The sequence below is a fragment of the Corvus kubaryi genome, unplaced genomic scaffold (assembly GCF_017639235.1).
Source record: "Corvus kubaryi isolate FWS band 111438036 unplaced genomic scaffold, C.kubaryi_AGA036_p1.0 37384, whole genome shotgun sequence".
Classification (NCBI taxonomy): domain Eukaryota; kingdom Metazoa; phylum Chordata; class Aves; order Passeriformes; family Corvidae; genus Corvus; species Corvus kubaryi.
The window spans coordinates 1,505,391-1,525,038 of NW_024581126.1; the positions used below are offsets into that span (position 1 = coordinate 1,505,391).

The window sequence follows — 19,648 nt, forward strand, 5'->3', positions numbered from 1 at the left end:
GGCGGCGGTGGGACCCCCCCGGCGGCGGTGCCGGGCTGTGTCTCCGGGAGCCGGGACCGCGGCGGGGGCCCCGTTACGGAGCGGCCCCGGGGCGGGCTGGCCCGGCGGTGGGGCAGCTCCGTGGGGCACGGGGCTGACAGACGGGCCCGGGCCCGGAGCCGGACCCCGCGGGCAGAGCCGGGCCGGGGTCCCGCGGAGGGCATGGGCGGTCCCGGGGCTCCGGGGGGGCGTGCCGGGCTGTGCCCCCTCCCCGGTGTGAGTCGCCCCCAGGGATGGGGAGGCTCGGGTGCGTCTCACAGAGGGGTCGGTGCCCCTTCCCCCGCCACGGGAGCGGCCCTGTCCGAGCGGGTCCCCGGGATCTCCGCCGGTCACTCCAGGATCGGGGAGGCCCCGTGTGAAAGCCCAGAAGGATGGCGGTACTTGGGAATTCCCTGTTTGTGTCGCACGGCGGCCGGTCCCACCTGCGGGCAGGTGCCAGCCCCACGGCCGGGGGCTCCTCGCGTCCGCCCGGAGCATCCCGGGCACCCGCCGGGGGTTTTTCCGTGGGGATCCCCCTAGTCCCGAGCAGCTTTCCCGGTGCCCTGTCGGACACCTGTGTGCGCCTTTCCTGTCGCAAGGAGAGGAAGCGTTTCCTTCAGCAGTGAACGTAACACACCGGGAGCACGAAGGTGGCTTCCCAAGATCAGGACTTTGCGCTTGGGGAGGCAAGGGAATCACTTTGCATTTTTAATTGCTGAGGTTTCTGTTACTCCAGTGCCTCGATTATAACAGTTTTGGGAAGATTTTCGTACTTGAAAAATAACGGTGAAGAACAAGTGGGTGTGTTTTCCTGCCTTGGAAGCAAAGATGCCTACTGGAATTTTAAAGTATTTCCTTAGTATGTGAGGTAGAAAGGGTCAGCTGCAGAGCGTGATCGTCTGCTTGAATAATTTTGAATCTAATCTCTTTTCAAAATTCAATCTCTTAAGTAGAATTTTTTTTTTTTAAATTCTGGAATTTCAACATTCAAAATACTGTATTTCTTTTTTTAACATGTTCGTATTAAAAGTACCTGTCCTGCCTGTTTATCTTTTCTTTTATCAAAAGGACTTTTTAAATGTGAGTGACTGATAATACACAGGCTGCAGCTAAGTCTGCAAGGGAGAAAAGAAAGGATGTTTGTTCCAATTAAGTATTAATTCTGGCTAACTGTCTCTGTAAATGGTCTTGCAGAAGGCTGAGGTTAAACTCTGCCCTCTTCAGAAGGTATGTTTTGTATCCTCCAGGAATATGCAAATGTAAATAGCTCTTTGAAACATCAGGAACTACAGACCTCTCTCTGGTTACTCTAAACCACAGCTGCTTATTAAGGGAAAGGCTTTACTCCTCCCGCCTTCTGTGGGTTTGTGCTTCTCATGACCATTCTTGGGTTTTTATGCCTGCTTGTAGAAATTGAGTGTGTAAAATACTCTACAGCCACAGCATTTCACTGGGGTTTTATGCTGTTTTATCCCATATTCTCTTCCGTGCTGTGCATTTGCATTGTCTGCTTGGATGCCAGCTGTGGTGCGTGGGCCTGTGTAGGCTCAAGCTCTGTAAAAGAAGTTCCTCGGGAGAGTAGACAAGAGAGAAGCACCACAGAGAACGTGAGGAAAGCTGTTTGGTTTGGGTGTCAGGAAGCTTGGGTGGCTGGAGCTGGGATTCCACAGAGCCGGAGCTGGAACTGGGGCCTGCTGCCATGTCACTGTCACCACGTGCTCCCAAGAGACCTGCTGTGTTTGGGGACCCTTGCTAGGGATGTATTAGGAAGGTGATGTTTGTAGGGGGACTTCATAGGAGATTTGTTTTTTTTCCTTTAAATACCTGCTCTCAAGGATTCTTTTGAGAAACCAGGAATACGAACAGAGAGCATTCATTGGATTTATTTGGTGGAGCTAAAAGTTGCACACAGTTCTTTGATGCAGTGCAAGACTGATGGCAAAGCTGAGACCTGTGAGGGCTGCAGTCTGTGAGCTGCAGGTGAGGAAGGCAGGTTTTTCCAAGGGAATTGATATCAAGCACGCTGGAAATACCAGGAGGCCTGCAGGTTAATTTGTTTACAGGAGTACAGAATCATGCTCAAATACAGTATTTTAAGCTGTTTTCAGCATGGGGCCCATTGCCTGTGTTGTTACACTTTGACAGGAGCTACAGGAATCCTGAAGGAATCCATTATTGTTAAGTAAAACAAAGTAAATTTGCTGCATCCTATAGTGACTTTGTTTCAGTTCTGTAACCTGCATGCTTCTCATTTTTAACCTTTATCATCACTTTTGTCCATAGTTCTCTTTCTAATAAAGGGCAGAAAAGTAGTAAAAAGCAGCTGCCTGTATCCCCAATTGTTAGGAAGTTCTCTGAAGTTAGTTGTCTTCAACAAAAGCTGTATAAAGGCATATCATACACAAATGACTGCAAAGAGAAGCCCAAAATAAATACATATTGTTAATCTTGTGTAGCTTTTTGGTTCTCACAAAGTTTACAGAATGCAATATTTAAGCTTTCTCTGTTTACTTTGATACATTAAACATGTTTTGAAACTTTAATTTTTGGCTGTCATCATATTTTGAGAGCTTCAGCCTGCAGTAATTGATTTTGATAAATGCAGTAGCTGACTGGATGATGCTGACTGGAACTCAGTTACCAACTTTTGAAATTTGGTTATTGAAAGTTCTGCTTGATCAACCGACAGAAATTACAGTCTATGTTTTGGAGGTGCTTGAAGATGCAAATGAGGTGGTTTATGGCATTTTCAAACCTGGTGAAAGAGCTTTCAGTCTGGGTCTTTCAGTCTCTTTAAGAGTGGCTGTAGATGGATTTTAGGTAGTAAATTGATGATGGATGAAGCAAAGCAAAGGTGTGCTCTGCCTGCGGGGTGTGTGTATATCTGTGTGTACGTGCTGGTCTTGCATTGCGGTAGGAAATATGTTCCAGGTTTAGTCAGATCAAATCCCAACTGATGCTCAGGTGTTACACAGTTGGAACTCAAGACATTGAAGGAGAAAAATTTTGCACTTAAAAAATCAGAAGGCTTTTCTTTCTAAGAGTTGGTGTATTGAGTTATTCAGAAAGCCTGTTTAAGTTTTGAGGATTTTTTTGTGTGAGGAAGAAATCTCAGTTGTGATTATCCATTTGGTTTTACCTGTGTTTCATCACTTTGAACATTGTCAGATAACCTGTGATGTCTATTTAATTGAGCTGCACATTGAATAGGGTGGATATTGAGGTAACTCACTGCCATTAACTGCACATTGCACCTGCCTTTTTTACCTCAATTTGTTGGAAAAATGCAGTAAGGCTACTTATCCAAGGCCCAGGCTTCATCTCCTTGGAAACCTGATCTTTCACCAGATGTTGAGAAATGTAATTTCTTTTTTAATCCATTCCACAGAAGAACACAGATCAAAACAGCATCTTCAGGCTTTGTTAGTCTAGAATATTCATTAACTAAAAAAATAGTCTGACATTTCAGTCTTTGCCCCAAAGAAGATTGATAGTTTCTGTTGTGTTTGGTATTATTTCAAATTTATTTTAGCTGATGCTTAAGTTCCTGGTTTATAGTTTAATTCAATTCAGGAACTGGCTGATAATAGGTTCTTCATGTGTAAGGTACAGGATTGTTTGAGGACCCAGCTCCTTCCATGCCTGCAAGGATTCATCTTTCTTCTCTCTGTTCAGGTCACACTTTCTCCTTTGCAGCTGCAAAAAGATATTTCTTAGGCAGCACATTGAGAATTTGTAACCTTTTCAGTCTGCTGCCATTTGAGAAGCTGTTATTCAATGTCTGCTGTGTCAGATGCACTTCTGGGTCAGCTGCTGATGTCAGAACAGCTTGTGACCCCACACTGAAGCTGTGCTGGAGTTTAGTAGGTTGGTCTTGAGTAGGAATGGTGGCAGTAGGCTACTTAGAGAGCAGGAGATCTCCTTGGCAGGAGTTTAGAGGGGAGAATTAACAAGCCATGTTTCTTGGGGTCCAAGGTGTTGACATTCTCTGCTGACTTTCAAGAGGCCCATTCATGAGTCCAAGCAGCTGAGGCAGATGGTTATAGTTTTTGGGGTTGTTTTGGCAGGGTTTTCCTTGCAGATGTTGGTGGGCTCTGTTTTCCAGAGGTACAAGGCAGTTTAGGGGCACCTGGGAAGGGCAGCAAACACATTGCTAAATCCTTAACAGCTCCTCCCTGTGTGGCTGGGATGGAAATCCTTCTTCCCATGGGTAGTTGCTGTAGCACTGGGAAGGATGTTTGGTGATTCCTAGGCAGCATCTTTTGGCACGATGTCTCTGAAATCACCTTCTTAGGAAGGCACTTTATAGTAATTCTTAGGTGCTCATTAAGTTGCAGTCTTTTGCCTTAATTCCTTTCTGTATCAGCTAAAAATAAGTTAATTGAATCCATGTCTTTTTTAAAGATTGGATGTATTCTTGATACAGGGCTACTCAGAAAACTCTGAAGTTTTTATAATTCATTTGGGATTGATGTAGGTTTTGAAGGGTGAATGGAGTAAGACTACCAGAGAACTCAGAAATTACCATTATTCTTGATCTCAAGTTAGTTTTATCATGAAAACTTCCCTAAAGTGCCTTTTCCTTTTATAATTTGCCTAACCAAAAAGAAAAAAATCGGAAAGACTGGTAGATATTGCTAAATAATGCTGTACTGCAGAATATTTGTCATGTGAAGTGAGAAGGAAAAGTTACTTCCTAGAAAAAACAGGAGAAAATAAACCTAATAAACTTTTATTTTAACTTTTCTCTTTTTTTTTTTTTTTGTAAGAATGTTTTTTTCTGTCTTTAAAGCAGTTAGTTGTATAGTTTCCTTGAACTGGTTTGGTTGGGTTTTCTTTTCCTTAACTTGTGATGAATGGATTTCTTTGTTGTCTGTGGATTTTTCTTGGGGTGTTATGAAATTTAGGACTTCTGTTCCAATTTGAAGCAAAATGATCTATTAAAATATTAAAACTTTTATCTTTTATATTGTGTATATGCATTATAGTTGTTAAGAGTGGCAGCAAGTTGGCTTTGGTTTGAGTTCTACTGATATTTTTATCTTTCACTCAAGGACCTCTGATAATTGTATTTTCAATCTCCTTGAGTTTTGGGCCTTCTGCTGCACTTTGGCCACTGGCTTACTAGTTTTCATATAACCTTGTAAAATAATATTTATTTTGCCCATAGGTTTGAATGGCCTGCTCATTTTTCAGGGATAGAATCTGTGGTCCAGAATAGATTGCAAAAAAATCAGATGTTTGTTTTGGAGGTTTGTTTTTTTAACCTTGTCTTGACCATGTTGTGGTTTCCAGTTTGAGGTTCTAGAATTGTTGACTAAGAAACAGGATGTCTTTTTATTCCTGTGTTGCCTTTCCCAATGTGCTTTGTTGCCAACACATTTCATGTAATCTTGGCATTTGCATTTGCAAGTTGGTTTGTTATTGATGAAATTAATTCAATAGGTTGACGGAAAAAAGTCAGTATCAATACTGTGCCCTCAACATACTTAAGAATATTTTTGTGTTATACTCAGGATGTGGCCCAAATTCATAAATCCAGAAATTTACTTATGTGGTCTTAGAGGGCTCTGATACCTGAAATTGGTTTTTTTCCTTATCAATCTGATAAAGCCCCAGAATATTAGGCAAATTTTGCTGCCCTAGAATAACATTTTACTGTGGTTTTAATCTATACCCAGTTTACTATGGCTTGGAAGTTTCTATTACAAATAGTGTTGTTTTCTTCCTATTTGTAGAGTTTCTTCTTTTTTTTCTTACTTTAAAATATATTTTTGCTGCAATGACCAAACCAGCCTCTGAACGTTGTAGTTTATTTTAGAAACCTGTCAAGTCAGGTTCAGTGACTTCTTAGAGGGACTTGTCATATAAAAACATTAGAATTGCCATAAGTGTGCTGTAATTAAAGAACAATCTGTTCAAAATGTTGTCAAATACTTGCTATGCAGTTTGGGTCCAAATTCTAGAAGTAATTCATATTTTAGAAATACAAGGCCAGCGATTGGATATTCCTATTTTAAATAGAAAGACAGATATAAGAATTTATGCTAGTTTGGATTTGTGTTGGGATTTTCTGTTTCAATTCTGTTAGAAATGTTAGGACCTTTATATAAATACATTTTTCTCTATCTGAGACATGTGCAACTTGGTCAGCTTGTCTGGCCAGGAAATAGTCTGAAGAAGGATGGGTATTTCCCTATTAGAGCACTTTAAAATCTAGTTCGGTCTGTTTAAGATATCCCAGCTGGCAATAACGAGATCTCAATTACTGTACTTGGCGTTATTTGTTGAATGAGGTAATTCCTGTCCTCATTTATCTGACTTGACTATGAGACTCTTCCATAGAAAATGCCTGCTTTATTTTCTTAGCTGGAGTGGCTCTTTATTTGGCTTACTTTTACTTTGCTTTTGTCATTATCAAGAATCAGATGATGAGGGGAAAAAAACCAACAGAGGAGAAGGTGGCTGCAGTCAGCTGTTGGAGAAACTGTTTGTATATTCCCATTCCTGGTGGAGATTATCAACTCGCCATCTTAGAGCAAATTTTAACAGTTGGGTACAGCTGATGCCATTGTGCAAGTTTTCTGACTGTGTCCTTTCTGTGTGTGCTCCTCCCAAGAATTCTCGTCTGACTGATGGTTTTTTGCAGATTTTCAAGGAACATGTGAGAAATTCCAGTGTTCAGGGCAGGATCATCAGGGCTCTGCTTGGCTACTTTGACAGGACAAAATCCTATGGCCAAAAAGAATTAACCTGGTTTCAGTGCCCAGCAGTTTGGTTTATAATGACACATGAATCCTTTGCATCATCCATGGGCAGCTGGTTGAGTTGGGACAACAGTTTTGATGATCATTTGAACTGGGTTGCCATGGACAATGTAGCCTCCATCAATGCTCCAACTCTTTCCTGGCTAAGAATTTCCATCCGTGTATCCAGTTCCTCTGCTCCATGGTGGCATTTGTGTTCAGGCAAAGATCTGGGCCTGGGGAATCTGCTGGGTCTCAACACTAAGTGTTTGCTCCAGAAGAGTGTTTTAAGATTACTGATCCCATACAACTTGTGGCTTCATAAACATTTCTGCTTTTGTAGGTTAGGAAACAGCATAGCTCACAAACTGAGTAGTGCTGAAGGAGAGGTGGGAGAGCAGAAGTGTGAAGAGTGCTGTTTTAAATGTGTTACACTGCAACCTTCATGTGGAAGAAGAGGCTTTGTGACAGAGTATTTTTGGATTAAGCTGTGTTGGGTCATTTCTTTCATAAATCTACATAAAAATTTGTGAAAAAATCTGGCTTTGACACTGAAATGCAGAAGCCAGAAAAATAAGCAACTTTTTACTCTCATCTCTGAAGCTATACAGTGGAGCTTTTCAGTATTTATTGTGCCATTTTTAAAAAATTCTCTTTTATAACAAGGAATAGTAACTCAGGCAGACCTCTGACTCTTTTCCCTTTCCCCTCACTGGCCCACGTGCCTCTGGGTTTCCAGATGAACAAATATAGAAGTGTTTCAGATACTCAAATCTCTCAGGAGCTCATTCACCACCATCACCTGACTTTGTCAGAGCTGAACGCTTATGTGTCCAACTTGTTGTCAAACTGATAATTTATGTAAAATTGGCAGAGACCCAGCAATGTCTTCAGTTAAACTTGCCAGGAAGTCTGGAGGAAATGGAATATAGGAAGGAGACTGGGTGGAAGAAGATTTTTTTTTTTTTCCCCCAAGATAATACGTGGTTTGAAGTTCACTAATTGTTCACACCTCTGCTGCCTTTGAGGAGGGGACGTGTCTGTTAAAAAAAAAAAAAAAGCAACAAAAAAATGAAAATCTTGAATTGCTGCTTAAGAATGATTCTCAAACTTGGCATAGATCCCATCTTGCTGCCAGTTCATTTAAATATTCTGTTTTCTAGAAGCAAAGCTCTCTAAAATCTATCCAGGCTTCCATTTAGAGAAGTATTGGCACCATAGTTTGTTCTTGATGTTCCTATCAAATAGCTATTCAGGAGAATTGTTCTTGTGTTCAGTGGCATGAAAAACTTTGTAAGACTGTAATGCACTCTTATTATTTATTAAAAATTTTCAACTTTATGGGGAATATAAATGGAATGTAAGACAAAGTTTAACTCAGCAGATAACAGGTGAATCAATGCCTTCTACTTAAAGTGAATTGGCTTATTTTTTTCCTAGAGCATGTGAACACTAATAAGGACCAAATAGTTGCACATCTTGGGTAGAAGCAGAGCAAAAAAAACAAACAAACCTTCTTCCATGTAACAAAACAGTGAGCAAAAAGTGCCTATTGGTATCTCATTAGAGACCCAGGTAGTGCTGTAGCGTATTGATGATCATTATTCAACATTTTATGATTTTTAAAGTTCCTTTAAGTGCTTAAATTAGTGTTGGGGAGTTCTGGGTGCTTTTTAGACAAAATGAGCATTCCTTTTAGAACAGGATTTGCTCAGGCAAGTGCCTAAGCCTCCATGGATTCATTCATGGTGTGCTGTAACACTTGTGTAATCTACTTTCTTTGGCACACATTTCAGATGCATGCTTCTTATTTTTTAAAACAAATATTTGGTCACTCATCCGATTCATCCTCTAGTTTTAGGATATTTCTGTGGTTTGCTAGTTTCCTGTAGCCCCAAACATATTGGAATGATGGTGTCCCTTGACAAGCCTGGAAAAGTACTGGTTTCTGTTATTTGTCAATGAAACCTGTTTTTTCTGTTGGATTTTGTGTGGCATTTGGAAAACCTGGTAGCTGGTGTCTTAGCTGGCCTCTGACTTTATTTACAGACACCCACACTCAAGAATTCACCCTTAGAATTGCCTGTGTGTAGCTTTCTGTCCTTTGGTCTCAGTTCTGTGAGCGCTTTGTTTGCTCTTTTGTGCGTGTGTGTTGTGTGGCAGTGACGATGTTTTGGAGCGATGCTGTGTTGGCAACCAGGTCACAGAATAATATTGGTGCAAGTTCTCAGGCTTGCCTGGAGGAGTGGCTGGCAAGTGGATTTCAAAGACTTTCAGGAAGCAGAAAAAGAAACTCCCCTGCCCTTCAAACACCTGGAAGAATCTTGATGCACTAGCTTAAAGGAGAAACGTTAGGGATAAGTACGGCTAACTTTGATTGCCCTTTCTAGCAAACCTCATTGCATGCTGTAGTGAAGGATTACAGTTTTTCACCTCCAAATAGAACCCAGTACATCCCCTTTAACTCCTCCCTATGACAGAATTTGGCTGAGTCTTTGTTTGGCAGCAGCGAGTGAGGTTCTCTTCAATCATGGAGTTCTGTATTTTCCACACATCCTTCCAGAAGTGTACTCATCACAATGACTTCCACATGCGAGCTTGTCCTTGTTTTCCACCCTTCAAAGGGCTGGTCACTCAGTTCCTGGTGGCTCCTTGTGTTGTTGTGTTCTGCTTTTATTTTCATAGTTTTCACATTCCCACTGCTCAGCTGTAGGCATCAGTCATCTCAGTGCAGTAAGATTTGATGGTTTCATGTGCCATCCCCACACAGAGCAATGTTTCTTAAACCTAACCTGAGTAACATTCATCCAGGAGTAACATTCATCCAGATGCTTTCTTGGCTGTGCTCCTGTGGTTTGGAGATGGATTTCACTTGGGTGTTGATAAAACAGCCTTCTAGAAAAGGAGCAAATTTATCCAAAGCAGCAGCTCACAAACAAAATAAATACATTTCAGAGTGTTTCTTGAATGCTTCTATTACTCTGGAGGCTTTGTAGGGTTACTTTGCTGTAATCTCCCTTTAGGAGTTTACCTGTGTGCTTCCACATTCAGGTGTGTGTTGGCAAGGGAAGTACATGGACACTCACTGGTGAGCTGATCATCTCTCCCCTCCATTTCACAGTGCTGGTATCTGTTTGACTTCCTGAACCACCTTACTGTCATCTACTCAGACTTGGAGTTTTTTTAAAAAATTACTTCTTTACAGGATTAGTTTTAATCTATTTTGGATCTTTGAACAGTTCACTGAGGGGTTAGGTACGCACCAGTGCTGTATGGAAGTACCCAGCTGAATGCTGAAGCCAGGAGGTTAAAAACTCTTGCACTTACAAAGGGTTAAAAGGTTAGATTTTCAGCTTCTCAACTAATGAAATAGTGTGAATTCTGTCACCTGCATCTCGCAAAGAGGAGTCTGTGCTGCATGGTAAAAATCCACCTAGCCCTGTGTTAAATAAACTACCAAACTGATTCATAGTTACTGTGTGTGAGCTGAGCAAGGATTAGTCAGTAGCATTGGTTCTGGCAATTTCCACTTGGCTTGCTTGAGGAATAGATGTGCCCTTTCTAACTAGCAGCCAAGAGTCCTGTTTCTGTATGTCACACTTCCAAGAGGAAGTGACTGAGGGTGGAAGGACTTTATTGACTGGCAGTTCCCAGGGCAGCGTTAGAGAGGTGCACAAAAGAATCTGTGCCTTGGTAAACAAGGATATCAAGCTGAACTCAAAGGTAGGTTGATCTATGGAGGATGTTAAATATGTCATAATTTTAATACTTTCTCGGACTTGATAAAGTGTGAATAGAAAACTGAAAAGAGTTCAAGGAATGAACTGGTTTGCAAACATAAATTTACGGTGTCAGATGAAAGGAACACAACTAAACTTACTTAAAGGAGGAAGAAGCAATTCACTGGCTTAGTCCTTCAGTTAATGAGCTGATAATGTTATCTGGTAGGAGAAAATGAAATGAGGTTTAATAGCAGATAGGTGACTTAGTGAAATTCAGGCTAGAAAAGTTGGAAGTTAGGAACAAGAAGAACTAAGCTTTGGAACAGAAAAGGTGGGAGGCAGGTAATGGATTCTTACAACACATTGGTTCTTGCAGGATATCTTTGTAAAGTAAACTTTGGCCTGAGTTACAGCATATCAGAGTGTCCTATAAAATAGTAGATGAGGTTGCCTCCTGTTGCAGCAGAGGAGAGCAGAACACATGATTGTACAAGGGAACAGATATGAATGAAGCTGGTATCAGTGTTAAGATAAAACTTGCCTGCTTATCTGTATGATACTCTGTGTTTGAGTAGAAGGAAGTGAAAGGACATACAGCTTTTACCAGGCTGAGAAGGAGAGGGATGGCCAGAGAGACTTGGAGCAGAGAGGAGGGAACTACGGAGACTTGCAGCAAAACAACTTAAGGTTAAAAATACTGCAGAGGGTTCTCATGTTGTTATTCTCTAAAGCATAGATAAAATGTAATATCCATGAGTTTTGGTCAGCAAAACTAAAAAGTGAAGCAAACGTCACTTTTGATGTGTAATCTTAATAATTAAAGGGAGAAAAATATAACACTTCTTTATTTTGAAATAAGAATATGAAGTTTTAATACCTGTGATTAGGTGAAAATTTTGAGCCCTGATACTTGAGGGAGACAAAAGTGGGAGAGAAACCTGGGGAGCTATACTCATATTTAGGAAAACAAAGATGGAGTGATTTAACATGAATATAATGAAAGTGCCTTTACATTTGTCAGTTAAGTTACTCAGAGTAAATATTTTGTGTTTAGTGAGTTACTTCAGAATTTATAGAATATAAATTTAAGCTTGTACCTTTAGGGACAACAAATAAGTTCAATGCATGTGGATGAGGAGACAGAGCCTTTGAAGACAGCTGAAGGGACTTCAGCAGATATCCTTAAAAATCATTGCAGTTGAGCCTCAGATGAGTGACTGAAGAAAACACACGTACAGAAAGGGAATGCATTTCTCTATTAAAGTCAGGGCACAATAGTGCATGAGACTGATGTGAACACTGCCGAAAAATAGGACTCTGAAAAAAGCCAGAACTCTTTCTATCTATTGTTTAGTACATGATCCTCTGAAATATGTGATTCTTTTCTGTTCTAAGCATGTTTGTCTGGTTGCGTTTTCCCCCTTGTGTAATCAAAGCTCAAAGGTTGGACTTGATGATCTTGGAGGCCTTTTCCAACCTTAATGATTCTATGATGAGTAACAGTTTGCCTGCTTTAGTGGCTCCTTTTGGCCTCTTTTAAAAAGTGAATTGAGAGCTCTACTTAATGATAGGAAAGATCTGATACTGTAGGAAAGACTCGAGGTGAGTGGGGAAGTGTGTATGGACTGAAGTGCTTGGCAAGGTGAGGCTTGGGACTGCCATTCTGAGTGTTTATTTAGGGTGGTTTCTGCCTGCTGACTTTTATGTGGTTCCTTGCTCAGTGCAAGGGTGCTGCAGAGAAGTTCAGCTGTTCAAACTGGGTATGAAATTCCACTTACGAAAGCAGACACTGAGCATATAAACCTGGCTTCCTGTATTAGACTGGTTTTTTTCTGATAAGCTAAGCTTTTGCAAACTGCTTTGCTAAACTCGTAATGTGTATTGATTCAGTTCAAATGTTCCACCTGGTGCCGAGTGATGGGATGGTGGTAATTGTGGGTGAGTTAACTTAAAACAAAGTTGACCCAGAAAGGTTTTTTGAGGATGTTGTATATTTCACAATTTCCCTATGAGTATTCCATGTATATCATACTTGTAAATAGAAGTTTCTCTGAATACTTAGACATGGAGATAATGTCCTTTTGCTGATACCAAAAGAAGGCAAGAGAGACCATTGTGTGCCATAATGAAGACCCAGTTCCTGTAGAGTCCTGCCTCCAGCAGGGCTGTGAGTTGCTCCTGATGAAGAGTAGGATGAGGGCCCACAGTTATTTTCAGCTCAAGTACTTCACAGGGCACATGTGGTGGTACCCCTCAGCAGAATTCCTTTCCAGGAACTGGTCCTACCTCTCTGTGCAAACCACATGAGCTTCTAGCCCTCCTGTTATCTGGCAGAGAGCTTCCACAGCCTTCCACCTTATGTGAAGAGCTGTGTTGTTTTTGGCCTTTCAGCCAAGCTTTGTTTGATGTCCCCATGACATTTGATGATTTTGTAGACCTTGGTCCTGCCAGTTTTCTAAGATGAAGAGGACCAGTTTATTTCATTGTTCCTTAAGCAGAACTCACTGCCTCTCTTGTTCTACTAAGCAGAAAGTTCTCTATTTTCTAATAAATTTAATTGCTGTGGACTTGTTGGATGATATCCAAGCCCTCCTCTGTTCAGGAGCTGTAAATAATTATGAGCATTTGTAAGTGTTAACTAAGGGACTGCATTATTAATATTTGGCACAAGTCTGCTAGTTGCAGAAATAAAATCATCTAAACCTACTTAAGCTTTTTTGAGGAGGAATGTGAACTGTCTAGTGATCCTTCCTAGGTCCACTGGGATCAGACTGCGTAGGTCGTGGAATGTTGTCTTTTGGAATAAAACAATGGGTTGGAAAAACTTCTGGTTGCAACTGTTAGTCAAATGTCCCTTTGCTCTGTGTTGCATCCGTTCTTGATTAGGAGAGGAAAGGAGGGTGTTGCGTGGATGGATCTTTGAGTCAAGGACAAGAAATCGTTCAAGCACGCAGCCTTCAGTTTTATGAAGAGTCCTTTTTTGGGGTGGGTGGCTGTGGTTTGTTGTGTTGGGTTTTTTTCTGAACAGGCTTTCTTCCTCAGTTGCCCATGTTTGGTCTTGGCAGGATTTTTTATCTCATTTTTTTTTGTATGTGTTTGTATTACACACTGTTCTTCCCCACTTGCATTTCCATTATTTTTAATTTTTGTAATGGTTGAGATGTCTACATAGCATAAGGATCCCATTAAGTGAACTGCTGGTGTTCCCTGATCGTTCCTCTGCCTTTATAAAGGCTGTCATGATTTGGGAACATGAGTCTTTGTTCCAAACACAGCAGCAATTTTCAAATGTCTTCGGTTTCAGTCGTAATGTAAAAGTACGCGTTCAAACTTGACTGATGGTTTAAATTAGAAATCATAGATTTAAAAGCCTGTCTGGAAAATGCAGGTCTGAGGCTTCTATCCAGCTGTATCTCTGGCTGCTGAGTGTCACAGGTTTGGCAATTTGGTGGTTTTCAGCATCAGCGTGAATGTACAGAGGCACAAAAAAGGATTCTGTTGTATCAGCCATTTCTCTAAAGGGCTGTCCTGTTGCTGAAGGCCTTTCTCAAGAAAATAAAGCTCATGCTCCCACTGCAACAGTGACTGCAGAGTGGATAGAAATACTCCTCTACGGTGTCTGTATATTTATAATTTGTCATTCACAAAAGAGCAAGGAAAATGCCACAGTGCAGATGTGGATCAGTAGAAAGGTTTCAGCACACCTTGTCTTGCTCAAACCAAGGAGTTATTTACGTGTTGAAAACAAATCCTGTGGGAGTGCTGTAAATATCTTGAAAGTGCAGAAAGGCTGTAACAGGGATATTTTAACCACTTGCTGTAGTTGAATGGGACATTTCTTCCTTTCCCCTTTTCTGACACCTCTCCTCCCCTTGCTTTGAGCTGCTTCTGGTTATCATCTGACCTTTCAGCAAGACAGCTGAGATTTCTAACTCCCCGGAAGACTGTGCTTTCCCTTTAAGTTATTATTCAGTCTGATGAATTCAACGCACTCCACAGGCTCTGGGGACTTTATAAAAGTCTCTGCTGGAGTACTGGAAGGGAAATCTGGGGGAAGAGTGACAGGAGAATAAAAAGGAAGTAAAGCCATCCCTTTGGCACTAAGATGTTCTATAAGCTGTTCTGTGAAACTTTGCTGCGAGGTTTTCATTGGTATCCTATGCTTATCCTGAACTAGACAAATACAGCTTTCTCCAAGCCATACTCTTGATGTTTTTTCCCTAAACTGTCACTTAATTTGCTCCATCAAGCCTTGCTTTGAATGCTGTAATTCAAAAACAAAGCCTCAAAACCAAAGCTGTTCAAAATGCTGGCGTTAGTGATGTGCACGTTGTAGGGTGTTTGGGGCTCACCTTGAACATGTGTCACATTGCACAGAAATTCTAGTTTATCCAAGGAAGAGAGAAGGAAGCATAAAAAGTAGCTAGTGCTGTAGTAGAAGCCAAGAGCATTCACTTAAGTGTTCAGTATATGGTACAATGAGCCATCTAACTTGACTTTTAATGTCCTGCTAAAGGACTTCTTTGGGTTGTCATTGTGGTTTCACTGTCCCTCAGAACTGGAGGACGCTGTGCTGCCCTCCTGCCTTGTTCCGTCGCAGTCCTTAGCACTGCTTTGGCCGGACAGGGAGTTGTCAGCTACAGCAATTCTGCTCCTAATGTGCTGTGTCAATATTAGTGCTGGCTCGGGGGGCCTTGGGAGCTTGCCCTACTTCTCAGTATTCTCTATGGCTGTGCTTCCAACTGCTTTATGTGGCTCTCTCCGAAGGGCAGAGTGTGGGATAATGCCCCAGTGTGAGCTGTCGTCGCTCGGAGAGGCTGCCTTTCTCAACCTTAGCAGCAAATGCCTCCTTTAAAAACCTGGATTTCAGGAATAGGTAGTGGTGTTACCTTTGAAGCATTGACTGAGGCTGCAAATGACATGTGTATCTTTTTTTGATGTTTGTTTCTTCACGTGTTTTCCATAAAACAATTTAGCAAGTGCTAAATTGTTGCAGTGTCAGGGTTTCACTTGTTTGATTTGGATTTAATGGGCAAATAGTGTTACTTCAGGAAAGGAACCTGCTGAGCTTATGTATGTCAGCGTTTATTGTTGCTCCACCAACAGAGGGACTCCAGGTGCACAGGGAGGTAGCTGCAGCTATTTATCAGGTCCATGTGTGGAGAGAGGTTTTCTTACAACTGGAAATTTGTCAATAATTTTAAATTGTAAATTTCTGTTTCCACACAAACTTGGTTCATGTATACAGTAGCTATATCATCATTGTATGTTCTCTGGAATTTTATTTTTTTAGCAGATTCCTGCTTGTACGCTTAACAAAAAGCTGTGATGCCCTCCTATCCAAAAACCACTGGTATTGCAGGAGAACAAAAATTAAGTTGAGCCTCTAAGATAGTCTGAAGGAAGAAATATGGATGTTCATATGGATGTGATACATTTGTGTTTGACAGCTGATTTTGTGTGAAGTCAAGAAGAGATTTTAAGAAACCAGTGGGGGAAAATGAACCTGTTGAGGATATGTGAGGTAGAGGAAATGGTAGAGAGGCAGTCAAAGTGAGGAATACCCCAGTTTGGTTCCAGGCAGGGTGAGAGTTTCTTCCTTTTCCCAGGGCTTACTTTGGGATGGAAGGGAAAGTGACAGCCTGTTGGCTTTGCTTTGTCAGGCTGGCAGAGTGCTGAGAGCAGGGATGGCTTCTTCCAGCCAGAGATGAAATCCAGCAGGACCAGAGGGAAAATGCAAAAACTGGAAATGAAAGTATCAGCTATAAATAGAACCACCTGTCTTTGCTCCTTCTTGTGATATTTTTGCTCTCTTGTTCCAATGCTTTGTTCCCTGGAGATACAAAGTATTTAGCTGTAGTTTGGCAATAGATCTCTGAATGAAAGGTCTTGCACATGCCAAATGTGTTTGGGTTTGTCGTAGTAGTAATGTGACTGGAAAACAGAATCAGCTCTGTGCAGTATCTCTAAAAGTATTTGGACCAGGTGATTCAACTCAAAAGAAAATATAGGAAACTAGGATTTTCACCTTAGTAGATGCACTTCAGAGGCTGAAAGAAGTATGTAGTGGTTCAATCTATTCAGCTGAAAAATGGTTAACTTTCCATAATGCATAAACTTTAAAAGTCAAGTGAGAAAATATTACTTGGGTAGTATTATTCGTGCCATGGCTTGAATGTATTGTCTGGTTTGGATGCCTACAATGCTGCAGTAAGAGGAGGGAAGAAAATCAGAACCTGACAAAAGCCCAGAAGGCTTGGTGGCTGGAAGCTGGAGTAACTAATGGAGTACTAAGGTAGTGCTGTGCCAGTGAGAAGAGTGAATTGAGTTAAAGTTTGTACTTACTTGAAATGTTAGTCAGGTGATCCTATTACAAGAGGCATTAAAGTACAAGCAGTAGTTCTGAGCTTGAGGAAGAAGCCCTGGAAGGGGTTCCATGGTGTGCCAAGTCACTGATCAGACAGAGTGGGTATTAGAGAGGGAGCTGACACAGCTTCTACTTTTGACATAAATGAGGAAGTGTTTTGCTAGGCTGCTGTTTCATTTAAAAGACACATTTGTTAGAACTTCTGAGAGGATTTTGCCTTCCTGCCACTGAAAGACAACTTTTGAGATTATGAACTACAAGAAGAATATTTGTTGTGTTCCAGGAGCTTCATTGAGCTGCAGTAAGGAAATTAAAGTTCCCCAGATCATATCATAGTCATAATAATACTTACCGTGTACAGTTGGGCTTTATTCATCATCTCTAGATTAGAAGATGTGCATTTAACAATATGAAACTTACTTGTTCTGTTTGGCTAATTGAAGCCTTTAAGACCTGTATCTGAAACATCTGTCTGCTGTAAACTGGTGCTCGTATTTAGGAGCTGGATGAAATCTTGAAACAAGAAGCAGCATCTTTTGGACTGCAAGTGCAAAAAGGAGGCATTCCCAGCTGTGAGTTACAGAGGCACTGATTGCAAATTCCCCCTGTTTGTATAACATGGGGAGTGCGTTAAGTAGCTTACCTACTTGTTATCTTGTGTGCTTTTCCTGCTCCAGAAATGTCAGTCCAGGTTGTGTACAGTCCTCTTACAGACTAATTTCTAATCTTCTAAAAATTTTGTCTTTGAAGTTGACTCTACAGCGCATCTTACGTTGTTGACAGATCAGAAGTAATGTGTACTACTTGGGAGACTTCACAGAACCACTGCCTCCTCAGCTGAGAAGGTTTTTGTTGTTTTGTGGGTTTGGGTGTGTATTTCTGATCAAAGCACGCTGGAAGTACATAAGCTATTAAAGAAATCAACTTCGATTAGGTTTTTCCTTGAAGTCCCTTAATGTTGGATAATTGATTTACCCACATGGTAGGATGGATTTTCCTGTCTTTCACACACCCTGCTCTGCCCCCCACCCCCTCCAAATTCTTTGGCTGGCTTAGGGTTGGTGAGCAAGGATTGCAGTTAGTGGCTGTGAAACAGTATGTCCCTCACACATTGGAGGCTGGACCTGGCTTGGAAACTCAGGACTTCAGCTAAGTTTATATTGCAGTAATTGAGGGAGTAGATTTCTTCTGTTGTGTCTGGGTTTGTTTCTTTTAACTCTGTCATTACTAAAAGAACAATTGATGTTGATTTCAAATGAGTAGATTGAAATAACTGGCCCAAAGGACTTAGTTGTCTATTAATTTTAAGTCTTCTTATCCTCCCCAGTCTTGAAAATACACCTTGTTTCTTCTCACACATATGCAAAATCTTCTGAAGGACTGGAATAAATGAATATTAAATATCACATCGTAGCATAAATTTTGTGAACTTACTTTACCAACATTTAACGTGAATGGATCTTATTTTTAATGCTATTTTGTTCTGTATCTTATATTACAGAAATGCTGGGGTGCTGTGCTGAACAACATTTCTGAAGCATTGTTTTAAATTAGGTTGGCTTGGGTTTCTTGGGTTTAAATAATTAAAACATTTCTGACATTGAGCTCACTCCTTTTTCTACAAGCAGCTGGATTTCTCAGGATGACTGATTTTTATTCCAGTTTATGGAATAATGGCTGTATCCATTTCCAGTGAAATCAGTCTGATTGTCTTTGATCAGCAGGATCTGTTGAAATCCAAAGACATCCAAAGGCATGAAGGAGTGTGCTGATTGAGAGTGGATGTTTCATTTACAGTTAGACCTGGGTGTAATTCTTAGTGTAACTTTTCTTACCCCTTGTAGGAGATCCTTACAGATGTTGTATGGCAGCTACACTTTTTTGGTAAAACCCTCCTTAATGTATCCATGTTGACATTTGAGATGAAAAATGAACATGTGTTCCTAGAATATCTGTGGTGATCTCAATGTGTCTATAGAATGTCGTAAGGCACTCAGTAAAACACAGAGTTTGTAGAGCTCTGAGGCGGAAGTCAATGGTTCCTGCCCTAAGTGGAGACAGCTGAAGTGCTGGTTCAGTCTCATTCTGTGTGCTGCGGCTGGGTTTAGGAATTACTGCAGAACTGAGAGCTATACCCAGTATCTGGTGATGTGAGGACTTGTTGGTTCCAGTAGCCTGTAGAGGCTACAGTTTGTTTCATGTGTAGAGGTTTCATAAATCCCTTGAAATGTGGCCTTCCAAGAAAGGCAGGTCCCTTTCTGTTTTCCCTGGGAAAGCAGTTTCTTGAAACCTGAGGAGTGCATGTGCTGGCAGATTGATTATCGGAGCAGGCCAAATTCCTTTGGTAGCAGCAGCATGTTAGTACTGATTTCCAAGAGTGTGCATCACCACGTTTTCACAAGGGCTTGATTTGTTCCCTTGTGACGTTTCCTTTTGATGGCTGCCCAGAATGAAATATGCAAACGGACCATAAGCTCACTTCAAAGAATAAGAGCTCAAAGAGTCTAATCTTGGCTGACGAGAAGCTTATACGAGATCAAGCTTTCAGTAATGGTTGCAAACCAGCAAGCTTTGTTGAAACACTCTGGCAGCTGGGATTCAGTGGGTAGGCAGGGAGGCAGAAACTCCTGAGATGTGAGGGGAAATGGAATCTCCTGTGGCTGAGGGTCAGCTGGATAATCAGGATGCTGGTTCTTATGATGTCTCCAGTGGCTGTTCTGTAGAATTGTAAGCTAGACCTTGAGCTCTATCACGACAGGTATATCCCAGTCCCCTGCTAAGGAGGGAAATACTTC

General features: G+C 41.3%; 1 protein-coding gene across 2 annotated transcripts in view; it reads left to right on the plus strand.

The window, feature by feature from the left end:
• ARNTL (aryl hydrocarbon receptor nuclear translocator like) overlaps nt 1–19,648 on the plus strand; it is a 48,086-nt gene that overhangs the window by 494 nt on the left and 27,944 nt on the right. The window lies entirely within an intron of this gene.